The sequence below is a fragment of the Bison bison genome, unplaced genomic scaffold (genome assembly GCF_000754665.1).
Source record: "Bison bison bison isolate TAMUID 2011002044 unplaced genomic scaffold, Bison_UMD1.0 scf7180017864471, whole genome shotgun sequence".
NCBI lineage: Eukaryota > Metazoa > Chordata > Mammalia > Artiodactyla > Bovidae > Bison > Bison bison.
The window spans coordinates 18,461,705-18,471,950 of NW_011495032.1; the positions used below are offsets into that span (position 1 = coordinate 18,461,705).

At 37.1% G+C, this 10,246-nt stretch overlaps 1 protein-coding gene across 3 annotated transcripts in view; it reads left to right on the top strand.

Annotated features, from left to right (window-relative positions):
• Positions 1-10,246, top strand: part of SLC39A10 (solute carrier family 39 (zinc transporter), member 10) — a 163,077-nt gene that overhangs the window by 67,360 nt on the left and 85,471 nt on the right. For 2 of the 3 annotated variants that reach the window (XM_010860862.1, XM_010860860.1), the window contains exon 1: positions 2,119-2,212. The exons of the other annotated variant lie outside the window; for it this stretch is intronic. The gene's annotated coding sequence lies outside the window, so the exon portion shown is untranslated. Of the gene's footprint in view, positions 1-2,118; positions 2,213-10,246 lie in introns of those variants that run through there. 3 annotated transcript variants of the gene reach the window in all.

Below are 10,246 nucleotides of genomic sequence, written 5' to 3' on the forward strand. Positions count from 1 at the left end.
TGGGATTGGAATGAAAACTGACCAGTTCCAGTCCTGTGGCCACTGCTGAGTTTTCCAAATTTGCTGGCATATTGAGTGCAGCACTTTCACAGCATCATCTTTCAGGATTTGAAATAATTCAACTGGAATTCCATCACCTCCACTAGCTTTGTTCGTAGTGATGCTTTCTAAGGCCCGCTTGACTTCAAATTCCAGGATGTCTGGCTCTAGGTCAGTGATCACACCATCGTGATTATCTGGGTCGTGAAGATCTTTTTTGTAGTTCTTCTGTGTATTCTTTCCATCTCTTCTTAATATCTTCTGCTTCTGTTAGGTCTATACTATCTCTGTCCTTTATCGAGCTCATCTTTGCATGAAATGTTCCTCTGGTATCTCTAATTTTCTTGAAGAGATCCCTAGTCTTTCCCATTCTGTTGTTTTCCTCTATTTCTTTGCATTGATCGCTGAAGAAGGCTTTCTTATCTCTTCTTGCTATTCTTTGGAACTCTGCATTTAGATGCTTGTTTCTTTCCTTTTCTCCTTTGCTTTTCGCTTCTCTTCTTTTCACAGGTATTTGTAAGGCCTCCTCAGACAGCCATTTTGCTTTTTTGCATTTCTTTTCTATGGGAATGGTCTTGATCCTTGTCTCCTGTACAATGTCATGAACCTCATTCCATAGTTCATCAGGCACTCTATCTATCAGATCTAGGCCCTTAAATCTATTTCTCACTTCCACTGTATAATCATAAGGGATTTGATTTAGGTCATACCTGAATGGTCTAGTGGTTTTCCCTACTTTCTTCAATTTCGGTCTGAATTTGGCAATAAGGAGTTCATGGTCTGAGCCACAGTCAGCTCCTGGTCTTGTTTTTGCTGACTGTATAGAGCTTCTCCATCTTTGGCTGCAAAGAATGGAAATAGACTAATCCTTGCTAGGCTTTTGATTTGGAGTCACCTCTGAAAATAACTTTTGAAAAAATCTCAGTTAGTGATTAAGAATGTTTACCAGTATAGGAATTTCTTGGTGGTTCAGTGGTTAGGATTCATCACAGGGGGCTTGAGTTCAACTCCTGGGAGTGGAACTAATATCCCCCATGCCCTGTGGTACAGCTAGAAAAAGAAAAAAAACAAGTATTTACCAATATATAATATCTATGTCCTTTGCAATAGGAATATGGGAGAATACTGATATCGTCACACGATGAATTTTACTACATTTTGTTTTTCTTTTGGCCATTGCTGCATGGCACATGGGATCTTACTTCCAGTTCAGTTCAGTTCAGTCAGTCAGTCATGTCTGACTCTTTGTGACCCCATGAACCACAGCTCACCAGGCCTCCCTGTCCATCACCAACTCCTGGAGTCCACCCAAACCCATGTCCATCAAGTCGATGATGCCATCCAACCATCTCATCCTCTGTCGTCCCCTTCCCCTCCTGCCCTCAATCTTTCCCAGCATCAGGGTCTTTTCCAATGAGTCAGCTCTTCACATCGGGTGGCCAAAGTACTGCAGTTTCAGCTTTAACATCAGTCCTTCCAATGAACACCCAGGATTGATCTCCTTTAGGATGGACTGGTTGGATCTCCTTGCAGTCCAAGGGACTCTCAAGAGTCTTCTCCAACACCACAGTTCAAAAACATCAATTCTTCTGTGCTCAGCTTTCTTTATAGTCTTTCTTTTCTTTATAGTCCAACTTTCACATCCATACATGACCAGTGGAAAAACCATAGCCTTGAATAGATGGACCTTTGTTGGAATAGTAATGTCTCTGCTTTTTAATATGCTGTCTAGGTTTGTCATAATTTTCTTTCCAAGGAGTAAGCGTCTTTTAATTTCACAGCTGCAATCACCATCTGCAGTGATTTTGGAACCCAGGAAAATAAAGTCAGTCACTGTTTCCACTCTTTCCCCATCTATCTGCCATGAAGTGATGGGACCGGATGCCATAATCTTGATTCTAGCTTGTGCTTCCTCCAGCCCAGCGTTTCTCATGATGTACTCTGCATAGAAGTTAAATAAGCAGGGTGACAATATACAGCCTTGATGTACTCCTTTTCCTATTTGGAATCAGTCTGTTCCATGTCCAGTTCTAATTTTTGCTTCCTGACCTGCATACAGGTTTCTCAAGAGGCAGACCAGAGGTCAAACCTGTGTTCCCTTCTGTGGAAGCTCTTAACCAGCAGTCTTAACCACTGGGCCACAAGGGAAGTCCTAATTTTACTACATTCTAAGGTAACAAGCAATTTTATGGATATGATGATCAATGTTTATAAGGTATAAAAGACAAAACAACTAGATTATATTTACGACACAGGATGGAAAACTTCAGTAAATGCAGAATGCTACTATATATAAGACCACTAATTATGCTTATAAAGCAGAGTTACTGAAGCTACTTTATCATTCAAAGGCTGTTACTTCATTTGGTGATTAAAAGATTACACTTCTCTATTTTGAAACATCTAAAATAATAGATCTTGATGTGGTAACTCTACTCATTCCAGAGCTAGTTTCAAGTAAAATACATAAGTAAATCAACGGCGCTTACTGTTGAGTTTAAAACATATATTTCTGTCATTTAGTTATAGAATTGTTATATTACTACATTAGAGGAATTGAATGTTGACTTTTACAGAGAGAGATAATTATTTCCCTAAAGCCATTCTTTATATGGTAGACTATATTTTCCGTGCAGAGGCAGGAATTCTGATCTTGCAAGGCACAAATAGCTGTGGGCCATTTCTACTTTTCCACTGACACACAGAGATGAAATAGATGGGAGAAATAAATGAAAGTGATAATAATTTTTCCTGTCTAGAAGACAGTTTGTTTCTCTTTTATTTCTTGGACTTATTTCCCTTTCTAAATCTCACACTTTGATTCAAAGGTTAAAGAATTTGAATTAGAAATCTGCAAACCCATATATAGGTATCAAAAGACGGGCCTGTTTTATCTGGAAAAGAACTCTTTACTGTAACCTGACAATTCAAAAATGTATTGTTACATCTCTTACTCATGAATACATCTTCAATTTTGGTGGTATATGTTTGTTGTGTTAACATAGAATAATGAATACTTCCTTATTCATCTGCTACACAATTTGAAATTTGATTTTTTTTTTTTTTGCCACTTCACTCATTTTTAATGAAAGGATAATCTCTTTACAGAATTTTGTTGTTTTCTGTCAAACATCAACAAAAGTCAGCCATAGATATATCCATATCCCCTCCCTCCAAACCTCCCTACTCTTTCCCTCCCCATTCCACCCTTCTAGATTGTCACAGGGCCCCTGTTTGAGTTCCCTGATCCATACAGTAAATTCCCATTGGCTATCTATTTTATATATGGTATTGTAAGTTTCCATGTTACTCTCTCCATATGTCTTACCCTCTCCCTTCTCTCTTCCCCTCCGTGACCATAGGTCTGTTCTCTATGTCTGTTTCTCCATTGCTGCCCTGCAAATAAATTCATCACTGCCATCTTTCTAGATTCCATATATATGCATCAGTATATGATATTTATATTTCTCTTTCTGACTTACTTCAGTCTGTACGATAGGCTCTAGGTTCATCCGCATAACTTGAACTAACTCAAATGCATTCCTTTTTATGGCCAAGTAATATTTCATTGTATGTATGTACCACAGCTTCTTTATTCATTCATCTGTCAGTGGACATCTAGGTCGCTTCCATGTTCTAGCTATTGTAAATAGTGCTGCAATTTTCCTTTTACTTTTTATTTTATACCGGAACATAGTTGATTAACAATGTTGTGTTAGCAAAGTGATTCAGTTATACATATACATGTATCTATTCTTTTTCAAATTCTTTTCCCATTTAGGTTATCACAGAATATTGAGCAGCATTCCCTATATTATACTGTAGGTCTTTATTGGTCATCTGTTTTAAATATAGCACTGTGTACTTGTCAATCCCACACTCCTAATCTATTCCTCCCTCCACCCTTCCCCCTCCCATAACCATAAATTGTTCTTTAAGTCTGTGAGACTGTTTCTGCTTTGAAAATAAGTTCATTTGTATCTTTTTTTTTAGATGCCACATGTAAGTGATATCATATGACATTTGTCTTTCACTGTCTGACTTACTTCACTTAGTATGATAATCTCCAGGTGCCATTTGATTTCTTGAAACTTGGATAGATTCCAAGTGTTTTGACTTTGAATGCCTGGTTACTTTCTGATCCTGATTACTCTGTTATTCCGAAGCATTGTTTTTTAAGTCCCTCAGAGTTTGGTGTTATATTCTAATCCTTTCAATGGTTCTCATGTTTTTATTAAAATTCATTATCTTGTATTTGATCTGCCTCCATATAAGTGAGCTATTTAAATTGTTCAACTTGGTATGCCTCTTTCAGCTATTGTTAAATGGCTTGTAATAATTTTGTTTTGCTGCTCAATTCAGGGAGTTTGGAATGTATCAAGCTGTAATGACCAAACTTTTGGGGTCTTTTGAATAGTGATAGGTTGACAGGAAGTATGAATGAATGAATAAAGATGCTTTCATCTTTAAGGAACATAAGACCTGTCAAAAGGCATTTAAACAATAAGGGAAATTATGACTTCACATAAGAATTCTAGAGATAGGACAAAAGTTGAATACAGTAGAAGGTTCAACAAAGTTTAATAATTCAGTGATTTAATAATAACATCACTTTGCCCAGATGTTTTCCATCTTTCCATTTTCTAAATTCAGTGTGTTGTTTGTCTTTGTAAGCAGATTATTGCTAGACTTCCCATGTAGATAAAAAGTCCTAAGGCAGAAAGAGGAAATCTCTACTTCCACATGTCTTACTGGAAGGAAAAACCTATCTCAGAGGCCCTTTTGGCTTATTGACCAGAATTATGTCACATACCTATTCCAGAACATACTGGTAAATGAAATGGAATATCACATTGACTTAAGTCAGCAGTGTTTTATGAAACCCTAGAGCCCAGTGATTCTTTCAGGAAGTTCACAAGGTTAAAATTGGTTTCCCTAATAAATGCTAAGGTGTTTCCTGCCTTTTTCACTCCACTGATGGTGAAAAACAGCAATGGTGGGTAATACTCCTGGTTGCTTTGCACAAATCAAAGCCTGTGATATCAACATGTATTAGTAGTCATTGTATTCTTTACTGCCAGGCTCTCACATAAAGTTTGTTGTTTTCTGGTCCATACTGAAGTGCTTTTGTTATTTCAGTCTCATATTGTATGATTTAAGTTGTGAGCTTAAATGGCTGCTTTTTTCATGGAACGCTTAAAAAAAAAACCAAACAAAAAAACCAACCTAAAAGACTGACAAACAAAGTATGGTTATTCAGACATGGGTGTTTTGCTGACATTTTTCTTGAAAATGAACAAAGGGAGCCTGTCACTTCAAGGAAAACAACTGACAATATTTGTTGCAAATGATAAAATTCAAGGTTTCAGGTGAAAATTACGATGCTGGATAACTCATATCCACCACTGTGGACTTGACAGCTTCCCAGTACTCAAATATATTTTCTAATGATATTTATAGTAGTATTAACAGAAATGATTTTTTGATATGGTGTGATGAAATATGTCAGCATTTGAAAGATCTTCATAACTCAGTAAATCAGTATTTTCCCAATGATCACCGCATGTTATAAAATTACTCATGGGTGATTCAAAGACCAAAACAGACTAAAAGATTTAAGGGTAACTGAGCATAAAATTTTATTGATCTGTTTCAGATTCTGTGTTGTAACTAACTTTTGAGGAACAAACATTTTTTGAGTTTGGGTGTAGTATCAAAGAATATCCAAAAGTATCTGAAGAGGCTATTAAAATACTTTTTTTCAACTATTTATTTGTATGAAGCTGGATTTTCTTAATGCACTCCAACCAAACAACAGAGTGAATGCAGAAGCAGATATGAGAATCTACTTTTCCTGTAAGCCAGATTTCTTAATTTTTTATCTTGAAAAATATATTTTCCCCAAAATGTCAGTTATATTAATATATAACAGGTTTATTATTTTTATTTTATAATTAATATCTTTACGGTTTTTGACTTTTAGTTTCTAAACTGGTAGATACTGATAGATGTGACTCATGTGAACAAATGTACGTTGTAATCTTCAGTACTTTTAAGAGTATAAAAAGTTACTGAAACTCCAACATTTGAAAACCACCTGGTTTAGTCCAGGGTTTTACCATTTGGGCCCTGGTAGATGATTTTATGTTGTCTCAATAAAATCTGGATTCTATTGACAGGATGGTTAATGGCTTCATTAGAAATCAGTCATCTGGCTACACTTGAAGCTGAAGGAGAATTTTTCCAGTGCCATCCACAAACTATGACTTGTCTTTGGGAAATGTTGGCAAAAGGTTCTCAGGTCTCAGGGACAGAGACCCCATACTGCAGTGCTCCTGGACTGCCAGATTCTAGGGGAACTCTTTCTTGAAAAGCCACACACAGAAAATAGAGATGGTTAGTTGCCTTTCACGTCCATTGGGAATCAGCCTGAGTCTCTGGTCTGGCTCTCAAAAGCAGTGGTGTTCTTTGGTTCCAAGCTGGGGATGTTTCTTTCTTTCCCAGGAAACATAAAAAAATAACATCTCATATCACTGTCTCATCACAGGACTGGCAATCTCAGCTGTCCATGGACTCACCTCTAGGTTCTGCAAGTCAGCCAAGGCTATTTTGATTGTTAAATTGGTAATTAACTGGGAAGATCAATGCAGTAGAAATAGAAAGTGAAAGTGAAGTCGCTCAGTCGTGTCTGACTCTGCGACTTCATGGACTGTACCTACTAGGCTCCGCCATCTATGGGATTTTCCAGGCAAGATTACTGGAGTGGGTTGCCATTTCCTTCTCCAAGGGATTGTCCCAACCCAGGGATCGAACCTGGGTCTCCTGCATTACAGGCAGACTTTTTACTGTCTGAGTTACAAGGGGGCTTATTATCTGGGAAGATCAATGCAGTAGAAACAGAACTAAACAATATTCATATGAAATTGGAGAGGAAATGACCTGTTTATTGTTTAGTTGCTCAGTCATGTCAGACTGTTACCTGCCAGGCTCCTCTGTCCCTGGTATTTTCCAGGCAAAAATACTGAAATGTTGCCATTTCCTTCTCCATATTACATGACTGGACAATTATAATTCTCTTAATTGTGATTGAGAACAAAATAAGAGTCACAGAATTAAGGTTTAAAACAAGGGCTTCTTCTTTGAACATACTTATATTGATATCCCTGAAAGTCAGTAGGTAGATATGTCTGTTAGGTAGGTGAACTATGGTTTGGCTTTTTAACAGTTTATTTATTTATTTTTATTTTATTTTTGGTTGCTCTGGGTCTTTCATTGCTGCGTGCTGGCTTTCTCCAGTTTCAGACAGCTGGGGCTGCTGTCTAGGTGTGGTGCATGGGTTTCTCACTGATTGGCTGCTCTTGTTTCAGAGCACAGGCTCTAGGTGCATGGGCTTCAGTAGTTGTGGCACACAAGCTTAGTTGCTCCGTGGTATGTGGGATCTTCCCAGACCAGGGACCAAACATGTGTCCCCTGTGTTGACAGGTAGATTCTTATCCACTGTGCTACCAGGGACGTCCTGGTCTGACTTGTAAAAGAGAGATTAGGCTTGGAATACAGATCTTGGAATGTTCATCATGAAAGTCATAGTTGAAGTTGTTGGAACTGGTAAGATTTCTTTCCCCGTGAGAGATAAAGTGATAAGACGAGGCAGTCAAAGGTAGAAATGTAGGAAATGTCAGGAAATGGGAAGAATAATCCACTATTAAAGACTGGAAAAGAGTGCTATTCAGGAAGAGAATAAAGAGAAGTATTAGTGAAGAGGCTAAAGAAGAGAGAGTTTACACTAGGTAATTATCCTACAGTACAGGATGATTATGAAAAGGCAATATTTTGCAAGTAACAAATAGATGATGACTTTTAAAACATCTGTTTTTAATACTTTTAGGTACATAGAAATGTAGTAGATACCACAGGGAGTTCTTACATAGCCAACATCTAGCTTTTCCTATTAACATCTTACTTTGGTTATGATGATCTATTTGCTGCAACTGATGAACCAGAAGTGATGCACTGTTAATAACTAAAGTCCATAGTTTATTCAGATTTCCTTAGTTTTTACCCAATGTCTTTTTTTTTGTCACGGTTGTTGTTTCAGAATCCCATCCAGGTTATCACATTATAGTCATCATATATTCTTAGGTTCCTCTTGGTTTTGACAGTTTCTCAAATTTTCCATGTTTTTGATGATAATAACAGTTTTCAGGAATATTGGCCAGGTATTTTGTAGAATGGTCCTATGTTTCTCCCATGATTTTGGCTGGGGTTATGGAGTTTTTAGGAAGGAAGATCACAGAGGGAATGTGCTATTTTATTTATTTATTGATTGATTGCCCTGTGTGGCATGTGAGATCTTAGTTCCCTAGCCCAGAAATTGAACCCACACCCCCTGCCTTGAAGTCTTAACCACTGGACTATTTGCAAAGTCCTGGGAAAGTGCCATTTTAATCACTTTCTTTCAAAGGTACATACTATTCGCATGATTTATCAGTGTTGGTGTTTTTGATCAGCTGGCTGTGTTAGTGTTTGTTAGATTTCCCCGCTATGAAGTTACTCTCCCAGCTTCTCTTCATACTGTCCTCTTTAAAAGGAAGTCATTATGAATAACCCACAACTAAGATGAGGAGACCCCCTTCTTGAAAACAGAGGATCATATAAATAATTTGCAATTATTTTACAATATTTGTTTATTGAGATATTGAGATATTTGTTTATTCTCCCTCATTTTAAAATATATCTAATTATCTATTTATATCCATATGGATTCCTGGATACTTATTTCATATTTTTACATGTAATCCAAAACTGTATTTATTTTGTTGTTCAAATTGTTCCAGCCTTGGCCATTAGGATCTCTTTCAGTGACTCCTGTGTCTCTTTTATATATTCCAGTTCAGTGGTGACTTGAGTTAGCCATTTCATCCGCATGGTGAACACAGGCATGAAAAATCTCAAAGTTTTAAACAAAACAAAACAAAACCCAGAGTGATCTAATTGGATGAACACTGAAGAGTCACTTAAATTTTATATCTGATGAGACTGAGAAAATAGTTATGATCTGTTCTTACTACTTTTATATTTAGAGCCCTCCCTTGTGACTCAGCTGGTAAAGAACCCACCTGCAATGCAGGAGACCTGGCTTCAATCTCTGGGTTGGGAAGATCCCCTGGAGAAGGAAGAGGCTACCCACTCCAGTATTCTGGCCTAGAGAATTCCATGGACTATATAGTTTTTATATTTGCTATCTGCTAACTTTTCCTTTTAACAGAGAGTAATGTGGTAAATGTTAATTATAATGTGAGTATGCCAGAATTTTTGATGTATTCAAAACTTCTCTGTGAATGCCAGCAGTGCGAGATTACAGAGAAAAATCATTTGATTTTAGGTCTTACTTAAATTCCTCCAAAGACTTGATCTTCAGAAATGGTATAAAAATGTTTTCCAATGAATAGGTAATTTTTCTCACAATGAACATCTAGCAGTAAAGCAGTTTAAAAATATTTAGAAGACAAAAGTTGTGTTCATTTTGTTCTCTGATCATTTGAATTAACTGATGACATTTAAAATTTTTACTAGAGTCAAGAGAGGCTTGGGGATGCTGTTTGATAGGGTGTGTAGACAAATTAAGGATAAAGTTAGAGTATTAGCCTATTACTCTTTCCCCACATACTATTAGCCATGTTTCATGGAAGTCATTTTCTACAGCCATTCCACTAGTATTTACTCCATATCTACTTTGAACCAAGCAATGTGCTAGAAACTAAGGATACCGCATTGAACAAGCCACAGTCCTGCTAACAAGCAATTGGAGTGCATAGGAGACGAAGATTGGGGTAGACAAGTAAACCACAAGTGCGGTACATTGCAAGCTATGTGCTGTTCATGCAAGTGTGTAGGAAGTACAGCTAACCCAGAACTGATTTGGGAAGGAAAAGGGGCAGGAAATTTCGTGTGTGTGTCATTGCTGAAGGACAAGTGGGAGGTAATCAGATGAAGGAAAGGAAAGGGGTACAGAGGAGAGGGGACACTTTAAGCAAGGAAAAGTGTAACTTTTAAGGGAGTAAGTCTTTCAGCTTGGCTGGATTATAGAGTTCTAGAAGTATAATGTGAAGCACCTATGTGATTTAAACATTTTTAGAAGTCACATTAAGAAAATAAAAGGAATCAGGTAAAAAATTTTAACAATATTTTATTTAGCCCAATATATTAA